A 21,704-nucleotide genomic window follows, 5' to 3' on the forward strand; every position below is an offset into this window, starting at 1 on the left:
AGCACTATGCTTTTCAAATGATCTGAAAGTCACTTTTATTTGCCTCTTTATTTTGATGGTGGTTTGATTTTCTTTTTTTTTTTTTTAAGCAAAATCACTAAACTTGTGCAATGGTAGCATGGAAATTATCTGAGGTGTCTTGTGTGATTGTGCTTTAGCCAGGGTGGACATAGCTTCAATGATTAAAACTAAAGATTAAAGTACGAGGAAGTGCAAGTTCATGCTGCCTACTTGTAAGAGAACTTTCGTTCTTCATAACTACATAACGTTATAATGCCACTGATTCATAAGGGGTTTAAATTAATTCTGTGGGTAGGACACCAGAATTATTAGTGTTCATTTTCATCTAAGGTTTTTATTCTCTAACGTTCTTGGTCCTATTAAAACATTTCAGTATACAAAAATACTGCAATGTTAATACCCAAGAGAAAAGCCATTATCATGTGTATGCTGGTCATCACGATCAGTGTGGTACAATTTTTAAAAATAAACTATCATGCCCTTTATGCCATTATTTGTGTTTATTTCTATAGTTTTTAATTCTGATATATGATGTATTTATAACACAAGGGTGTACACTTCAGCCTGGTTTTGCTATTTTAATTATAGAATGGCATTGTTTACATGCTGTACCTATAATGTAGTGAGATTGGTTCTACAGCCACGCGTTGTAACCTGGTTGCAGCTGAAGGTCCAGTTCACACCCAGAATGAGGGAACATGTTTGAAAGGAAAACAGAGCCAGTGCACATTGGCTCAAATAGCATAGTGATCGGGATTTTCTTACGCTTCACTGATACAGTGGTCTTTTGTTTATTCATAACAGTACAGCAGATTCTTAAGTGCTGATTTTTAATTGTCTTAAATTTTGCTGCTGTTCTCATAATTAAAGACTTGAATAATGTTTGTCTGTTCAGTCAAGCATGTAAAGTTTATATATAAACCTTAAATGTTCATTCTTCACTAAATTCATTGCCATAGTCATTTTCTCCATTTATGTTTTCATTTTCTCAGAATCAAATACCATGTCTGATACCTTTAAATCCATAAGCATCATCCAGTTTTCTCATTTCCAACTTTATTTTTGGTTAGCAGTATAAGTAAAACAGGGTATTATTTATTTATAGACTATAAATGTTGGATATTATTTTATTGCCTTCAAAATGTTATGATTAGTGTAGATCAGCCATGTTTATCTTTTAAAAAATAAACAAAGGTTGCTTGCTTTATTTCTCAGTTTCAGTGGAATATTATAATTATTTTTTCAACATTTGTCCAGGAGGCATTTGTTTCATGTAAAGACTTACAGAAAAATAGAAGAGCATGTTCTCTGTCTTAAGCTTCCATCTATAGTTGCCATGTAAATTGTTCATGAAACTATAGCTAATTTGATTAACTTAAAACCATAAGCTATTCAAGTAGTTGCATGAGGATCTGCTTGTTAATAACACTAGTAATTAAGCATATCACAGTGAATTGTGTGAAATGTTTTGAAATAATAGCTACCGTGAGTCTAAAACCTGACCACAGTAGGTGATTTAGTAAAGTACTTTACATACCAACTCTTTTGGTTGCCAGAAACAGACCAACTGAAACCCACATAAGCCTAAATGTAGGTACCAGGACGTGGTGGATCCCACAAGGGGCCAAAGTCCCATCTGGAATAAAGCTTGCTCTTTTTGTGGGGCTTTGTAAAATGGTGTCTGCTTATCTTTACAGATCTGTTTTATTATTTTTTTTCTGTGGCATGTCTTTCTTCCAAGAAGTCTAAAATGGCCAAGACATCTTTTAGTTCACAGATCTGCTTGGACCAGTAGCCAGTAGTGGACGTGTTCTCAGCTGGACAAATCACCCATGGTTCGGGGAGATTATGAGTTCTCTTCAAGAGTATGCGAGGGAAGAAAGAAAATGGTTGGTACCTCTTAGTATGAGTTTTAGCTGATAACCCTCACGACAAACCTGGGAGGAACATTCCATCTCAGTTTATAGAGGCGTTAAAAAGATCAGAGAGGTCTGGTGTGTCTTGCCCAAGGTCACACAAACTAAGCAATAGAGCTGAAATTTAAGTTGGGATCTGGCTCAATCTTATTCTTTTTAAACTGGATTTCATTGGATGCCATTTTCTCTGCTTTTCATAAAAACACCTTCCCAGGTCCCCACTGCTGTAATGATATGGATTCTATCATTCTTTGGTCACCGGGCACAAAATCTGCCCTTTGCACCCATTCCTGCTGGGAAGGATGAGTCTGTGCTGCACTGCTTTGTCTTTTCACAAGAAGGGCCAACTGCGGTCTAACGTAGACTGGGAAGCCTGCCAGGTGTGCCCTTTCGATATTGTTAGGAAAGGAAAGAGGGAAAACATCCAAAACTCAACTGTTTCCCCTGCTCTCCAGTTCCCACCTCCATGCAAACACGAGCACATTTTAGTTGCCATAAGAATGGCCTGGGCAGAACCGCAGGCCAAACATTAATTCCCATTGGTCAGCGTTGAAGTTAGCCCATGACTAGTACCACTTGTTACAGGTGGGAGCAACAGAATTCCCCGAGTAGTGAGCTCTGGCAAGCCTGAGAAGTGCTGGTGTAGACCGCCAGGCAGAATTGAGAGGAGTGCTGCTGTACTAGAGCTCCTGGGCAGGAACCAGGAAAAACCCAGCAGTGGAAGCTAGGCCTTGTCTACCTATCCCAGGCCTCTGAAGTGGGGATAGTTCATCTGGTACTGGGTCGTGGCTACAGCCTATTCAGGGATCACAAGTTCTTCCCGCTTAGCGCTGATCCCAGATGTGCCAATCCCATCATCCTGTGGCAGAGCTTCCAAAACTGCTCCATTGGCCTGCATACCTTAAAGGACAGTTCAACTTCATCAGGTGAACTTGTACCAGAAGTGTGCCAAGGGCAAGGCCAGTTGTCCATATGAAGCTACTTCCAAGGGGGCTTAGAAACACTCAAGATGTGTGGCATTGTGTTGCTGTGTATCCCACCAGCCTATTCTGGAAATGATCTCTAAGTCTGAAGTGGCCAGATGCATCAGACTTTATTTTTCCCGTGCTTTAAATTTTTATTCACTCCAGGAAATGGTTTTCAGCACTTACTTCTGAGTAGTTGGGCTTCTCTGCAAGCTGACCCATCATATCAGTGAGAAGCCAGAGACCTGGCCAGATCCATTTCTCCACTCTGTGACCTCAGTCAACTCACTAACCCCTCTGAGCCTCAGTTTCCTCAATGTATGGTGGGCCTGCTGAGATTTTATTAAATTATTGAGGGCATTAGGTTAACCACCATGGACAGTCCTTAACCATTTTGTAATACTCCCTTTCTAAATAACAAACAGGAGAAGTGGTAAAAGTTCCAGAAGTAGGTACTTAATAAATGATAGCTATGTTTCTGAACATTGTGTGACCTTGAGCTAGTCACTTAACCTCTCCAAGCCAGTTATCTCATCTGTAATGGGATATACATCCCCTTCACAGACATATTGTGAGATTGAATGGCAGACGAAAAGCCCTAACGAAGCTCAAGGTGTGACAAGAGTAAGAAACAGTAAAGATCCTCTGTGATTATGTGAGAAGGAATGAGATCAGGGATTTAAATAATAAGAACCGTTGAGTCAGCTGTGCTATGGAAATTAAGGAATCTGTATTTGGGTCCCAGTCAGGAGGGGTTCCTTCTACAGCCCTGGACTTTCCCCTTCAGCCTGCCTGGCCTCACCAGGCCACAGGACCAACCCTATTCCAGTTTCCTGTCCTCCAGAACCCCAGCACAGCATCCTTCCGTATTCTGCCTAGAAGCCTAATTATCCACCGCTTCTTAGACTCACCAAACTCCTGTTGGAGTGGGGAGGGGCTCAGGTCTCCAGAGATTACCCCTTTGTAGTAAGGCTCCCCTTGGTCTTCAAGAGCTAAGTGCCAGTATGTTTAGGAAGTTGTCCTGAAGTTTTAACCAGGAATATCTAAAGAAGACAGCTCAGAATTCTCTTTATTCACCAAATTAATAGTGCTTTCATTGAATTTTTTCATAACTTAATAATATGTACTTGAGATCGGGACAAAGAGGGGCAGCTTACCCAGTGTTCAGCATCTCAGCCATGACCTCATGCTACACACAAACATTTAGAGTGAAAGGTCAATGCGTTCACTCTGGGAAGTGGAATTTACTGCCTCCGAGTGGCTTTTGGAGCAACCATGCCTTGAATCAAATAAGATATTAGTGTAAACCAAGTTTGATTAGACAACCTCTTCCACTTTTGTTCAACCTAACAGTTTTAGAAAATATAAAGTTTTAGTTTTTGATTCAAAATTGTTCCCTCGGGAAGAAAAGTCTTTTAAAAAATTGGAATATAGTACAGAATTTAGCAAATTAGGTTCAGCTTAAAACTGATAGTGCTTCAGTGTATTCAGAATCTTTCAGGTGCTTTGGTGTTTAGAATCTGTATATTTAGTGGCCCCTGTTGTGAGCTCTCATGTAGTAGCTAGGTGCTAGTTACAAGTTCAGTACAAGATTGCAATCGTGTGAGAATATCAAGTCCATGAGTCTGTGTTCTTTTTATGAACCAAAACACCTATGGGAAAAGTGAAACCTCTAACTCCAGAGAAAAGGGGCTGGACAAATGGTGCTTTTATAAGGGCTCTTATCCTAGAATCTGTGGAAAGAAAATTTGACCTCTTAGGTACTTGTGCTGATAGGTGGTATTATGATAAAATTCACAGTTATCTGAAGGATTAAAAATTAAAGGTGTCAGTCATTTAAAAAAACAAACAAGGGACTGGTTGATTAGCTCAGTTGGTTAGAGTGCAGCTTTATAACCCCAAGGTCATGGGTTCGGATCCCTGTACTGGCCAGCTGCCAAAAAAAGAAAGAAAAGAAACACAGATGAGGAAGCTCTTTATATACCAACATAGAATTTTTCTAAGAAAAAAAATTAAATGAAAAAAAGAAAGGGGCAGAATATTTCATATGCTACGCTTTGAGTAAAATAGAAAATAATTATGTGTGCTCTTACATGTACAGATTATTTCTAGAAGTAGATACAAAAAATTGATAGCAAGGTAATACTGCTTTGGGGGCTGGGAACTGGGTGGCTGGGGGCAGGGGCAGTAGGGAGCCCTTTTGTTGTATACCCTTTAATATGTCTTGAATTTGAATAATTGAATGTATTTGCTATTTAAGATATAAATATAGAAATAACTAAAGATAAAAAAAAGAACGTCAAAAGATGGGAGTTACAGCTGTGTGCCAACTCCTTTGACACCTGGAAGCAAATTGTATAAGACACAAGACAAACAATCTTATCTGGACAGTGGACTCACAATAATGACCAAATCTATCTTCATTGTTACTCTTTGTTGAAATTCAACAGCATTAGGAAGTGTACTGTTAGTAGGATGTATAAAGTGGACTGTAAAGACTAAATGAGTAGACCGTAGTCTATTTTATATGGTAGAGGTTATTCTTTTATCTTTTGAATCAAAAACCCATCTCTTCCTCCCTTTCCTGTGAAGCCTTCCACAATACTCCAATCCCAGTGTCTTGTCCCTTCTCTGCACTCTTATCACTTTTGTGATGGCAGTTAGCAACTAATTATTACCTATAGATCCTGGGCTAACGATTTCTTTTTCCTACCGCTTATATATTGAGTGTTTATTTTCTTCTAGGTATGGTACTATTACCTGCCATTACATCCATTATTTTATCTACAGAACTCCCCTACAAACCATCTTACAAAAAAGGAAACTGAGGCTTATAGACATTCCATAATGATCACATAGTCAGAAAGTGGCAGAGCTGGGATTTGAATGCAGTTCACCCTACTTCAAGGTCACCTGACTCCACAGCTCGTGTTCTTAATCACTTTCCAACTTACTTACGACCATGTGAACATACATGAAGTGATTAGAAGGTGACAAGGTCATCTCCTTGAGGACAAAGCCTATCCCTATCTCACACTTTTCTTGGGGTCCCAGAAGCACACTAGGCTCAGAGCAGGAAATAACAGGAGAACCGTGGTTTCAGGAACAGAAGACCTTTGTGACTTACCAGGTTTGCGAGTAATACTAGATTGCACTTTAAGAAAATGGCGAAATACTAGCCCTCAGCAATGGCATCACCAGCACATGCAGTCGGCCTTCTTATGAGAGCAGTCTTTCACAAAGACAGACCTCTGTTCTAGTTCCAGGAGAATGGAGGAGTCGGCTATAGGAGAGGACAGCCACAGTGCCAGCTTTGTTCGCTGTGGGCGCTGCGTCTGTACACCAGCCTGTGGGATTCCCATTTGTGCCTCAGCAACGTGACGTATTCCTGCACATCACGCCCTCCTGAGCCATTTGTGAATGGCTGTCGCTTTGATTGTCAAATCCATGTGTGCCAAGTTGCCGCTGTTGGTTCTCCCTATTGGTTCTTCCTGAAATACAACTAGCACAGTTTGAAAGAAAGGGAGGGCTGAACTCCAGGTGTCATGAGGAAGGCTGGCCCCTGAGTGAGTCTCAACCAAGAGGCTGAGACCCAGGAACTCGCCACTGCCAAAGCTTTTGGAGTCAGAAGCCTAAATAAGATGAAAAAGTAATAACTCGCCACATCTGTTTTTCTACTCCTTGAATATGAAAACTTTCAATGAGACCATACTTCTGACCAGCATATTCTCCCCTGTGGACAAATGCCGTGGGACACCAAATCATCACCATCAAAAGGTTGCTGTGAAAAAGGTAGTTATCCCAATACCAACACACATTTGAGTTCTTCAGCTTCATAAGCTTGATGAAACCATTGGCACAGTAGACATATCCTGGACACTGTGATTGATGGATTCCTTCATTCATTTGACAGATATTTCTGAATGCCTGTTATGTTCCAGGCACTGTTCTAGGCACTGCGAAAACGGTAGTGAACAAAGCTAACAAGAATTTACGTTCTAGTTGGGGGAGAGGCATAATAATTAAATATATTAGTGAAATTGATATTTAGAAGGTAATAAGTGCTATGGGGAAAAATAAAGTGGGGAAGAGAGGAGGGAGCATGAACATTGAGGGGTTGGGGGATTTGTTATTTCAAATGAGGTGGTCAGGACAGGCCTCCCAACCTGAAATAACGACCTGAAGGAATGGAGAGTGAGTCATGTGGATAACCCAGGAAGAACATTCCAGAGCATCAACAGCAGGTGTAAAGGCCCTCAAGGCAGGAACACACCTGGCCTGTTTGAAGCACAGCAGGGACAGTGTGGCTGGAGTGGGGGAAGGGCAGGAGATGGGGTGGTGGTGGTGCGGGGCTGAATGTGGGTTGGTCCACATCGCAGAGGGCCGTATAGGCTGTTATGAGGACTTTGGCTTTTTGTCTGAGTGAGATGGTAAGTTTCTGGAGGGTCTGAGCAGTAAAGAGATGCTACCTTATGTTTGGCTCTCTGGGAGTGGGCAAGGGCAGAAGCAGAGAGACTAGAGAGGAGTCTTTGTGGTAATGCAGACACGATGGTGGCCCACACCAAGAGGGAGGCAGTGGAGGCCGAGGACGTCGGGTTTAGTCCCTTGACCAGGGCACCGTGCCCCCAGTACAGAGCTCAGCAAGCACAGGAGCAGCTCCCTCCTTTGTATTCTTCGCTTCTGTGGCTGAAGGCTGCCCCCTTTTGATTGATAACTTCTTACTCTACAGTCTAATAGTCATCTTGTTCTAATTCAAGAATCATTTATTCTCCTTAGAGTGATTCTTATGACCTATTAAGTACTGGTTGTATAAGTTCTCAGAGAATAATCTTATTTGTAAATTCTTGGAGCCACCTCACCCTGTCCCCAGGTACTAGAGGTGACTATAGGTCAGACACAGAAAACTGCCCTCTAAGCATCTGGCTGTGCACATCTATGTTTTAGCAATAGACTGGCCATCCTGGTTATGTCCTGAGAACCTTGTCTCTCTGTGCAGTTATGTCTGCCGGTTGCCATAGGGACTACCTCTGGTCAGTTCTGGTATCTCCAACATAGGGGTCGAGGCCCAGTGTGGTCACCTCTCCATCTACTCTGGGGACCTCATAACTGCCTTGTCAGGATGCTGCCAGATGACATTTGCAATGGAATCAGCAAACTTTAACAAACTGCTCACAATTCTTGGGGATTCCTTCCCACTCCTTAATGTGCAAACATTGACTCATTGCTCTCTGTGGTTGGGCCACTCTTGAGCTCTTGTGCTCGGCTTGCTTGTCGGGGCTCCTCTGCTCTTTACCACCAGACTGTCCTGGGTGAGGCCTGCATCGCCCCTTCCTCTTGTTTGTCTTCTAACAAACATCTGCAAATGAGCTGGTAAAACTTTAAAGGATTCTTATCGCAGTCTCTCCTACTTTTGGCTATGGAATTTTTGGACCCTGACTTTATATAGTATCACCTGGGGAGCTTTAAAAAATATATGATGTCTGCACCCCACTCTAGACCAACTGAATCAGAATCTAGAGGGTGGGGCCCGGGCTTCAGTATGTTTTAAAAGCCCCCCAGATGATTCAGATACACAATTTTGCTTTCTTTCCTCAAGTGGATATAAACAGGGCCTGGCACCACAGTCTATGTAGGCTTCTCATTGACGAGGGTGCTCAGAGGTTCCCTCTAAATGAGGCCTTATAGAGAGTCACAGAGTCAGTGACGGGATTGAAAGAAAACATTCATTATAGAAATTTAAATCTCTATTCCATTACGCAAACACATGGCCTATAATGAACTATGAATTAATACAGTTTTAGCCTGTAATCCATTTTGAATAGCAAGATTATATTTCATTTTATTTCGTATGCGTTAAAAGCGATGATTTGTTAAATATAATGGTTTAAATATACCACAAAATTTTCTTTGGTTTTTGTTTTTTGTGTGTGTGGCTGGCTGTGTTTTTCATTCTTTAATGCATCAAGGCTTTAAAAACATCAGAAGTGGCCCTTGCCTGCCTGGGCAGAGGGCCCTTCCTGGGGAGCAGCCCTAGCCTGGAGGAAAGAGTACAGGGCAGGGATTTCCAGAGGCTGGGTCTTGGCTTTTCTAGCTCTGAGACTCTGGGCAGATCCTTTAATCCTACCCTGAAGGAAGGTTTTATGATTCTCCTCTTGCAAAGGTGGGGAAACTGAGGCTTAGAGAACTTTAAAAAGGTAACTATGTAAAAGTCATTTGTGTATCATTTTAGGGCTTACTGGCCTTCTCATATGCCACCCTACCCGCACCCCCACATTAGACATCAGGCCAACTAGCCTCTTGTGAGCCCTTTCCTCCTCTGGTTTAGCCCTCCAACTCTTCTTTCTCTGGCTGAATCCTATTCCTCCTTTGGGACTGGGTCAGGCATTACCTCCTCCTGGCAGCTGTCCCATCTTCCCCCCATCTTGGTTAGGTGTCCTTCCCTGTGTTCCTGAGGAACCCAGTGCTTTCCTCTGCCTTGACGTTTGTCACACTTAGTATAAGTCTTTTGCCTGTTTCTGTTTCTCCTTCTCTAGTCAGCTGACTTTTCTCTTTGTTTTCCAGTGTTTAGCACAGTGCCTGGTGCATTTATAGATTTATTGTAAAGAAAAAATTAAGATTGGTGACTCGAAAGTACTACAGTCTCAGTGCTGTTATATTTGCTATGCATTTACAAGCAGGACAATTTATGAACTGGACTTTCTTTGCTATAGCTATAGTTTCCCTCTGATTTGAAACTGGTTGGCAAGCCCTAGCCAAAAGCACAGAGAGGTTACTACCAGCAGTTTTCTCTTTGGTGAAAGGCTAAAATCTTCAACATCCATATTAATGGCACAATATTTGATCGAGTTCTTATTAGTAAGCATTTAGGTTGCTTGCAATATTTTATTACAAATGGTGTTGCCATGAACAACCTTGTTCATATTCGTTCCCTATCATTGCCGTAACAAACTTGGTTGCTTAAAACACAAAAGCATTACTTTACAGATCTGGAGGTCAGAAATCCAAAATAGATTTCGTTGATCTAAAAATCAAGGTGTCTGCAAGGCTGCATTCTCCTCTGGATGCTCTAGGGGAGAATCCATTTTCTTGCCTTTTCCAGTTCCTAGAGGCCTCCTTCATTCCTTGGCTCTTGGCTGCCTTCTACCTTTAAAGCCAGCAAAGGCTGGTTGAGACCTTCCAACATCACATCACTCCAACATAGACTCTTCTGTCTTCTTTGTCCACATTTAAAGGACTCTTGAGATTACATCGGGCCCACCTGGCATTATCTAGGAGACTCTTACGTGGAGGTCAGCTGATTAGCAGCCTTAATTGCATCTGCAACCTTAATGCCCACATGCCATGAACATAGCATATTCATAGGTTCTCAGGTTCTGGAGATTAGGATATGGACATCTTTGAGGGGCCATTATTCAGCTCACCATAGTCCCATATCGTTGAATACTTGTATGATTATTTCTGTAAAATAAATTAACTAGAAATGAAATTACAAAGTTGGGGGAGGTATGCACAAAAAATTTCAATTGCTCTCGTAAAGGTTAGATTTCTGCTAGGACTATACGTGAGCCCCTATTTCCCTCACTGTGACCAGTCTGGAATATTTTAATCTTTCAAATCTTTGTCAGTCCTACTGTCTGGCTAAGGCAATTGTCAGAATCCTGCCGACATAGCCAATTGTATTGCTAGGGTTAGGGCCCACAGACCCTTCAAACCCATTGTACAGACTGGGTCACAGACCCCTCACGTGCCTGGCTGGGTCACCAGACCCCTCACACGCAGGTCCACAAGATAGGTAATTGGGAAAGATCCCGGGAGCCACTGGCAGATGACACAAGCTCAATCCTCAGCTTCCTCAGCAGCTGCCGTGGCCTCTTGGAGGGTCCTGGGGACCCTGGCAGCAGCCTCCCCATGACCTCCAAGGGCGGGGGGCACTGTGGATCAGAGCCACTCGTCCTTTATACTTAAGTCCGATAACCCAGGACACCTGAGCATATATGCACTATTATGTTAGACAATAACCAAGGAACACTTGGGCACACGTGCATATTTACATCAAATGCTTGGCAAGATTCTGAACATCTGAGGGAGTCCTGACCATTTACTTTCTCTTTTCCTTACACCTACTTTTAAAAATAAGTTAGTACTCCAGAATTTGAAAACTAAACAAATCTGATATGTCCATTTACAGTAAGAAGCGAACGGGACACAGAAATATCCATGATTCAAAAATCAGTTTTGTTTGTCTTTCAAAGGACTCACAGTGTTTTTCATCTGCTTTATCGTCTAAACTTTGTTTTGCTTAGGTTAATATTCAAATAATTTACGTTCTCTAAGTACCATCAGTTGGTGAGTAAAGATGTGGTACAGAAACAATAGCAAGGCAAACTCCTTACAGTGAATATTTTCTTGCCAACAATTCATAAAGTAGGATCTGAATCCATTGATTTATTAATTAGTCTATTAGTATATATCATACACCTAATGCATGCCAGGCACCACCTCACCTCCAAGAATTTACAAAGCAGTAAAAGGGATAAGACGCAAGTGCCAAAACATGGCAGGTGATTTGAGGATTACTTCTACTTGTGTAAAATCCATCCATTGCAACTTATATGATCTAACTTATCACAATGGATCACCTTTATTTTGGAAAACTTCATGTTTTTAGCTAAATAGTTGGATAAGTATGCAATATAATGATATAACATGAAGTTGCCAAAACTTTTCTTTGTGTGTGAAAATTTGTTAAGCCTCAAAGAATAATCTAAAAAATTGATTATCTGAAATAAGCCAATCCCCAAAAGACAATATTGTATGATTTCCCTTATATGAGATCACTAGAGTAGTCAAATTCATAGAGACAAAAAGTAGAATGGTGGTTGCCAGGGGCTGAAAGGAGGGGGAAAAGAGAGTTGTTTAAGAGGTATAGATTTTCAGAGTTTCAGTTTTGCAAGATGAAAGAATTCAGGAAGTTGATTGCAAATCACTGTGAATGTACTTAATATTAATGAATTGTACACTTAAAAGTGGTTGAGATGGTAAATTTTATGTTACGTATATTTTACCACAGTTTTTAAAAAATCTAAAACAATAGTTATCTTCTAAGCAGTCTTGGGAAAAAGTTACTGCGAACATCTCAAGTGCTGATTATGTCAGGCACTTCCATGAGTCATCTTGTTTAATCTTCCCAACAAGCCTATGAGGTAGGTGAGCCCAGTTTATCTTTCTCCTGTGTCCTCCTCATGCCTGATAATTAAAGGTGCATAAGTGAGGTTAAAGTGATTTACACTATGAAAATCACCCCAAATATTCTCTAAAGTAGAAATGCCCATATTTAAAATGGCACAAGGACTTAATTGCTTAATTAGAATATGAAGTTTCTAGGAACAGTCACTAGCTTCTCCAGGTAGTTTATCTTACTAAATATTAGGTTTTTCTTCCTACTTCCCTCGCTCCTATCTCTTTTCTTTCCTTCTCTCTCTCTCTCTGTCCCTTTATTCCTTTCTCACTCTTTTTTTCTTTCAATATTAGAGTACTATCTAAATCACAGTCAAACAGAGCGGTACAACCCACATTGGGGTAACATAATTAAATTAGCCCTGACCATACCATTCTCTCATTCAGAGGGGTGGAAAAGATCTGTAAGGGACTAAACAAAAGACATGCCCCACCTGTTCCTCCTCTGACGTGGGCCCTAGGTGACATCATAGAAAAAGTCATTTCCTGCTTGGTCCTTATCTCTAATGCTGACTAAATTAATAGTTTCACTTCCTTTACTTGTGTGTATAGAATTTGGGAATGAAAATAAAATTACTTTCTATTGAGGTTTACACTGAGGTCCCTTAAAGTTCATGTACTTAAAGTTCATGATTTTTTTTTTTTTCTTCTCTGAGGACTACAGGTTGTTTGATGATGCAGGAAAAGAACGAATCATAAAATATGTCATACTGAAATTCAGTGAGTCATTACCCACGTTTTGGTGAATGTATTTCCAACCCACAAACTTGCTGCAGATTTGGAATAAATAAAACCTGATTCATACTCGTAGAGAGGTTTTTTAAACTAATTTTAAAAGGTGGCTGTCATTACTAACTAAACCACTTTGTGTGGCACTTTGAAGAAGATGACCTATGCAGTATAGGACAGTGAAGAGATCACTGGACTTATATTTCCACTTTGGCAACAGAATCCAGAGCCGCCTATCCCAAAGCAAGGCCCCAGCACTGAGTGGCAATCGTGTGTGAAAGTGCTCTGAACCACCAAGCAGATTCCTTCAGGGTCCCAGGCCCTTAAGGAGAGATAATGACACCCAAATCTATGCTCCTCATGAGGGGACCAGGCTGGAAATTGAGTAGCCAACACCAAAGACATTTACATTTAATCAGTTATCACTGTCCATATTTAGATCTCTCTATGGTCAAATCAACAGTCAAACTAGTAAACCAAAATTCGGTGAAAACTGATTGCCACCTACCCACTTTTTATTGTCATAAATGCTCCTTCTTTATTCCCCCAAACATTGAGGATACCCTCTTATTTAATTCATTGTCAAATGCTAAAATAGGGTGCTTTTTATGCAATAGATTGAGGGTGATGTTTGTTGCATAGAATTAATGGCCATGAGACTGAAAATATTCAGGGCTTTTTCAGTCTCAACTTTTAAATAAAGTGTGTATGTTTTTATTATTCCTCTTATCAATGGGAAGCAGATATACAACAGACAGAACCTGACGCAAGACAACAAGTTGTAAAATTTGATATTTTTAAAATCAGACCAATTTTTAAAATTTGATATTTTATTTTGGGGGGAGAGTTAACATCTAGCTTGGATTTTTCTAAAATGAGGTTTTTGGTTTTCTGATGACAAAATTAATACAAGATAAGTGATACTTGATAAGTGTAGGAAAGTATTATAAGCATTATTAAGTATTATAAGTATTTTAAGAATATTTATTGAGCCGGTTTTACTTTCTGGGGCTCCCTGCTAAGTGCTTGGCCTCGGTTATCTCTTTCAGTCCGCAGACAGCCCTTGGGAGAGGCACCAACGTCACCAGTCACCGCCTGTTACTGATGAAGCTGCTTGGGTGCCACGAGTGAGGTGACTTGCCCGAGGCTGAGCCACGGTAGGAAAAGGATGAGCTGGATTTAAAACTCGGTTGGCTGACTCCAGAGATCTTTGTTCTTAATGACAATGGATTGTTTGGTGTTTGTTTTTGGGTTTTCTTCTAAAAATATTACAAATACGGAGTTAGAGAAGTGTCGTGGTTAGATTTAAATACTCTTTTCACCACGTGAGTGGAGGACTGTACAGTGGTTATGAGAAAGAGAGTGGTCAAAAAAAAGGGACCATCTCCTCTCCACTGCCTTTTTAATGTATGTCCTCAGGCTAGTGACTCCACCTGATCTCCCACCTTTTGGATCCAGGTAGAGGTAGCTATAACCCTGGCAGTCTGGTCTGACCTCTCAAGAGGCTCCTTGAGAACTAACTTCTGCAGTTTTCTTCATGTTTTGTATGGATCTGATTCTTTATATTTCCCTTTCTTTTTGAAACAGCTCAAGTGATTCATCTTTTCCGCAGCTGAACCTTGACTGATGCAACATATATATTATATGAGTATATAACTTTTATAATTGGAATGAGGATTATAAACTGCTTTTAAGTTAATATTTTCTTATAAACATTTCACAAATTTTAAAATCAAATGTTTACTGAATGCATAATATGTCTTTATATGAATGCAGCATCATTTATTTCCTATTCTCTTATTATTGGACATTTAGATTCTTTCAATATTTCTACTTGTATAAATGAGTAATTCCTTGACATAGTATATTAGTTTTCAGTTGCTGCTGTAACAGATTACTATGAACTTGGTGTCTTAAAACGGCATAAATTTATTATCTTATAGTTTGAGAACTCAGAAGCCCAAAATAGGTCTCACTGGGCTAAAATAAAGATGTTGGTAGGATTGCATTCATGCTGAAGGGTCTAGGAGAAAAACCATTTCCTTGTCTTTTCCAGTTTCTTGAGGCTGCCTGTGTTCCTTGGTTCATGACTTCCATCCATCTCCAAAGCCAGCAATGGCTTGTTGAGTTCTTCTCACACTACATACTCACACACTGACTCTCCTGCCCCCTTCTGTCACCTATAAGAACCTGGTGATTGTGTAATACCTGTATAATCCCATACCTGTATAATCCAGGATAATCTCCCCATTTCAGTCTCCTGAGTAGCGACCTCAATTCCATGCAACCCAATTCCCTCAATCATGTAACATAACATGTTCACGGTGTTCAAAAATAAAAAAACTTTAGACAAATTAAACTTAATAGAGTTTAATTGAACAAAGAACAATTCACGAATTGGGCAGTAGCCAGAACCGGAATAGGTTCGGAGCAATTCCAGGGCTGCCACATGGTCGGCTAAGATTTACAGACAGAAAAAAGGAAAGTGATGTACAGAAAATGGAAGTGAGGTACAGGAACAGCTGGGTGTTTGACTTATTTGAACGTGGTTTGAACTGCTGACTGCCTGTGATTGGCTGAGACTTGGCAACTTGTTACAAAAGTAGGTTACAGTCTGTTTACTTGTCAAGTTTGTTTACAGTTCACTATGTCTGAAGAAACCTTTAGGCCAAACTTAATTTAACAACAGGTTCCAGAAATTATGGCATGGGGGACCATTCGGGGGACCATTATTCTGCCTCCCTCACACAATAATTCTGCTTTTAGGAGTCCATCCTGCAGAAAGGATCAGAGATGCAGATATAGGAAGTTTTTCAAGGCTTCTGACATGTCAAATATAATTGTAGCAACTTACATCCCATTTGCAAATTTAAATAATTTCCATCTCATTTTCACCACACCATTACTAACACTGAATATGTTTCTTAATATATTTCTGGCATAGAAGCTAGCACAATACCTGCATGTGGTAGGAAATTCAGAGTACAAGACAGTACACAGTGGAAAGTAAGTCTCCTACATATCTGTATCCTCTAGTCTCTCCAAGAGGCTACCACTAATGCTAAGTTTTATATGTCACTGTATGAGCAGAGATATTCTGTGCCAATATAAACGCTCATATGAATGTGTCCCTTTTCTTTACACAAATGGTAGTATGTTATACACATTATTCTGACATCCTTGTAGGTTGATGTGGGTAAATAAATACACTGTCTCTGATTTAGAAGTTCTACATATTATAAAATAGCCACAATGAATTATGATTTATTTTATTTTAGTGAATGATAGACACTATAGAGACTATGTCATCTTTTGCTTAAAAGCATGAATGCATTAGGACTCTACTTTTTGTAGTTGTGAAGTTTCAATGTGCAAAGACATATTGAAACAAGTTCAATCTTAGAAGAAATATATGTGACTTCATCACTAGATCTTAATGTGTTTATACTATGAAAATGAATGGTGTGCTCTGTTATAAGAAATCTACTGTTTCTAGCTGAGAAAAACTTATTGCGTAATATATCAAACTGCAAAATAAAGCAGATTTCACAACTGTGAATTAATATTTTCATAATTACACCATCACTAGAATTATACTAATAATCACTTCTGAAGCTTGGTAGCATTCTTCAGCTGTGTTCTGATTCATAACAGTTGTGATGGGGAAAAAAAAACTACGATGAAAGATATTCAACCCAGCTTTCTCATATTCAAATAATAAACATTAATACAATATTAAGGGGAAAAGAAGCCATCATTCACAGTAGTAGCAAAAATTGAACACTTGGAAATAAATTTAACAAGTAGTATTAAACATAAAATAAGCTATGAAATTTTATAACATTGAAGAGAATAAATAAATGGAGAGACATAATTTTTTAAAAGGTAGATGCAACATTTAAAAAGATACAAATTTTCCCTAATCTCTAATCTCTAAACAAAAAATAAAAAAAACCCAGAAATTTTTGTCGGAATTTACCAAAACACTGCTAAGTTTTATCTAGTAACTTTAAACAAATTTTTATTTTATCATTATACAATGTAAACATTTTTTGTGGCCCTTTATTATCTAGCAATTTAAAGGTACTACTCTAGAGGAGAAAAGTAACAAAGGGAATTTTTACATTTTGGCTCCGTGATATTAAGCCATATTAAAAAGTTACAGTAACTAAAATAGTATGGTACTGGGGCAGGACTAAAAAGATCAGTGGAACAAAATATAGAGTCCACAAATAGATCTTTATTTATATCAGAGTGTAATATATACAAAATGATGTTTTCAAGTCATTGCAGAAAAGATGTGATTATAAATAAATCTGGGGCCAGTTAGCTTCCTGTTTGAAAATAAAACAAAGTAGAATTCTTACAACAAAATAGTAAATCCTATGGATCAGATTTATTTATAAAACATAAAACCATTAACATTTAAGAAGAAAATTTGCTGAAATGCTTTTATAATCTTTGGGGGAGAAAAGAAAAGGCCTTTCTAAGTACAAAATAATAAAAGAAATCACAAAGGAAAATTTTGATTGCCTTAACAGTCTAAAACTAAAGTTTTATGTATGGCAAGACTATTATAAACAAAATAGAAAAGAATTGAAAAACTTGGAAAAAGCTATTGCAAAATGTTACTGATACTAACCTTTTATTTTTTATTTATAAATGACAACTACACTTTAATAAGAAAATGACAACTCAAAAGAAAATTAGGCAAATGATATGCCAGTGTGTCATATGTGTATATATGATATATAATGTCATATATGTACAGTATATATGACAACTCTAAAAAAAATGCAAAAGAAAAATAAATATAATAAAAGGTGATCATTTTCAATAAAGAACTTTAAAAAATCTACTAAGATAATGAATTTATAACCTGTCAGATTTGTCAAAATGATGAAAGTGTCAATAATCAATATTGGTAATTGTGCAAAGATATAAACGAAATCATGCAAGTCATACGCTGTTCATGGGAATATAAATTAAAGGGTTATTTTTGGAGGGCAATTTGCAATATTAATACAGATTTAAGTTTACTTACCCCCTTGCACGTTTGCATGAGTTAACCTGCTAAAAGTGGAATTGCTGGAACAAAGATAGTTATAAATGATGTTTATTTTAACATTCTTTATCATTTTAAAACATTGAATGGTAAAAATAATGGTACATGCAGAAATTGGAATTGTAGAAAATTTAAAAAAGAAATGTAGAGTAGATATTTTCATGTTTATAAATATATGTTTGTGATACTGTTCTGTAACCTACTTTTCAAAAATTATATCATCCTGTGTATATAAAACTTCATATATCTGTTTAAAAGGGGCCTGGAAGGTCATATTTCAAACTGTTGACAGTAGGGACTTGAATTTGTCAACAGTGCAGTGGGAAAGTTGGGGTTGGGTAGGGTAAGGGATGGATTTGTACATTTAACTTCATACAATTCAAGTCTGTTTGACATTTTGCTCATCAAATGAGCCATAGTTGTATTATAAAAATTAACCAATGAACATGTTCCCATTCAGGAAAAAGAACTCAGTGACCCTCTCTCAGCCACACCCAGAGATGCAGAAGTGTGTGTGTTGCCTGGGACAGGCTGGGCTGACTGCTTGTTAGTGCGCTCACCATGTGGGCTTCCTCACCCGGTGAATCTACTATGTCCATGGCCTGCCCTTCAGCCATGGCAGAAACCTGGCACAAAGCTGGTTTCGGTCAGCCCCTGGAAAGCCTGGACATAGTCTTATTAACCAAAGTCAAAGGTCCAATGGATACGATCAAAACGAAGAAATAATAGCCACATGGGCTGGAATGGTTTGCTCCATCCTCAAATTCTCTTTCGCCAGGCTGATCTTCAAAAAGTTGAGGTTAAGAGCGATTCTGGAATTCAACATACCTGTCTGAGTTCAAATTCTGACTCTGTCAGTTACTGTGATGTAGAATGGACGAGCTATTGAACCTATCTGAATCTCAGCTTCCTCACCAGTGAAGGTAGGATACTGAAATTGCTTCATAAGATGTCGTGTGAATGAAATGAGATGATGAACTTGAAGTATTTAGTGACTAGATGCCGACTAGTACAGGGTGTCTCTATAGTTGCTGCATCTGCTTCAGCCGGTGAGGACAAAGTGAGTGGGGCAGGTTGGATATAGTAAACACTGGGGTTCTTGTTGCAGAAGCTTAGTTGGCATGGTTTTCACATTGCATGTGTGTGTGTGTAGGGGAGGAAGGAGCAGTGAAGGGAAGGTGTGCCATGGTCCTCAGGAATTGTGTGTGAGGACAAAGGTCATGGGCAGACGCATCAGAGTGAGATTTTTCTGGCCCAGGAAAAGTTGTGGGGGGCGGAGTGTGAAGGATCCTGTCGGAGCTTTACACACAGTGAAGACCATCAGAAGGGGTCCTGGTACAGGCAGAGGGTATCGTGTAAATTTTAAAGCTGGAAAGTAAGGACCTGGGAATTGATGTTTTATTTTGTTCTTACAAAAACCTCAGGGAGATGTGGTGGGAAGAACAAAAGGAGGGAGCTGGCAGGAACTGTTGCGATGTCCACTGCATGTCCCCTCTTCCTGCAGAATCCAGCGCTGCAGAAATCCTTAACTCCAAGCAACCAGAGTACCTGCGATAGACAAGCAGGTACAGACAAGACTGCAAGTGCATCACGAGCGGCTACAGGATGTAACTAGAGCGACGGCACCTAGGGGATGCTCAGAAAGTATCTCTCATGAGCCCAGGTTCTCAGAGTGCCCTGGCACCTGCTTCTCTACTGCTCCCTGGGGACTCGCTCCACCTCTCTGGAGGGCACTGTGTGCTGATTGTGCCTGGGGCCCCTGATTTGGAAAGTTCTGTAGAAGCGGGAAGGTGCTGCTGCTGGAAAGGACAGTGTTGGTCCCTGGGTTTGGGAACTTGTACCCTGTTTAGCGAGTGCCTGCCTCACCGGTGCACTATTTGCTTTTAAAGTTTCCTTAGAAACTGTGTACATAATGCTTAACTCACCCTTGGCTCTATTAGGACACATTTTTTTGGTGGAAGTCACAAGGTCTGTTCTTTTCAGTTATGGTCTTTTGCTTCGCCCTGTTTTCCCTCAGTTTCTAAAGTGTGACCATTCAAGAGGGCCAAGGACTATTTGTCATGCCAAGATTTGTGTTTGTGCTCTTGGCAAGACGTGTCGTTAACCTTTGAATACTTCATCTCTGAAGGAAAAGATGTGCTCCAGTGACATGTCCCATGTCAGGAACTTTGTGAGCAGTGGCAGAGATAACCTTGGTAGCATACACACCCAACTCTTGACAACCCTTTGCCAAGCTGTGGGGAGGCACAGGCTGTCCCTCTCCTTGCCAGGGAAGGGAAGCCACAGCACCCTGGCTCTACCTCCTAGGCCTGCAGTGAGCACTCCCATTTCTCTCATTGCCATTCCCACCTTCTCCCCACCAAGCTGCTGCACAAATACTGTCCTCCCCCATTTCCAAAGGAAGGGGTGGTTGTCTGAGCTCTGGGCCACCTAAAGGAGGACAGTGCCTGAGAAAGTGCCTAAATCTCCTTTTCAGTCACTGCTGCATCTATATGACCCAGCCCTGAGACTAGATTCAGTGCTCTGAGCCCCGGGGGACTTATTTAGCTAAAATGAGTGTTGGTTGCAAAATCATTTGTGTATTGATTATGGTTACAGAACGGAGAGGTCTCAACCATCATTATGAGTCCTTCATTACATGTGGCTGGAAACACAACCACCATATTTCAGTGGTACCATTTTTTTCCCAAATGAAAGTTGCTTTCTTTTCTTCCTGATTATTTAAGTAATATGAACTCATTGTAAAGAATTCAGAAAATGTAGAAGGTGTAAAGAAGAGAGTTAACCCCACCCGAACCCCCAAATAATCACTATTAGCAGTTTTGGGTCAAACCTTCTAGGCTTTTCCTGTGCATGCATGCATGTACATTCATCCTTGAAAAAAATGTCACTGTGCTATTCATTTTGACCAACCTAAAACTTAGAGGTGTAAATAGCAATCATTTAATTAAATCTCATGAATTCTGTAGGTGAGAAGTTTGGACAGGATGCAGTGGGCATGGTTTACCTGGGCTCTATCAAGTCTGGGGCCTCAGCTGGTAAAACTCAAATGGCTGGGGATGACTGGAACGTCTGAGACCTGGAAAAAAAGAAAGCAACTATCATTTGGAGAAAAAAAAAGTACCACTGGAATAGGGTTGTTGTGTAGAAACTTATCTGGAGGCTTTTTTCTTTACTCACATGGCTGCCATCTGGTTTGAGTTAATTGGAATTCTGAGCTTGGTTGGGATTGTTGACTGGAGTGCCTGCATATGGCTTCTCCTTGTGGCTTGGGCTTCCTTGCGACATGGTGGTCCCAGGGTAGTGGGACTTCTTATATGGTGGCTCAAGGCTGTAAAGGTAAGTGTTGCAGCGAACAAGGCAGAAGGTGTGTGGTCTTTTATGACCTAGCCTGGGAAGTCATATGACATCACTTTTGCCATAATATATTGGTCAAGACAGTAACAAATCCACACAGATTCAAGAGGGGGACGAGACCTCACTGTCTGTGGGAGGAGTGGCAAAGAACTTGCAGCTGTGTTTTAAAACTCTGACAATGTTTTATTATTTTTTATATAACATAGTGTACTAGATTGAATTGTGTACTCCAAAAAGATATGAGGGGTCTTCAAAGAAGTTCATGGAAAGATTAATATTACCTTTTAATTCCATTTTTCCATGAACTTTTCGAAGTATCCTCAAGTCCTAACCCTTAGTACCTGAGAATGTGACTTTATTTGGAAATAGGGTCTTTGTAGATGTATCAAGCTAAAATGAGGTCGTGTTGGATTA

Source organism: Cynocephalus volans, chromosome 2 (assembly GCF_027409185.1).
Source record: "Cynocephalus volans isolate mCynVol1 chromosome 2, mCynVol1.pri, whole genome shotgun sequence".
In the NCBI taxonomy this organism is placed as follows: Eukaryota; Metazoa; Chordata; class Mammalia; order Dermoptera; family Cynocephalidae; genus Cynocephalus; species Cynocephalus volans.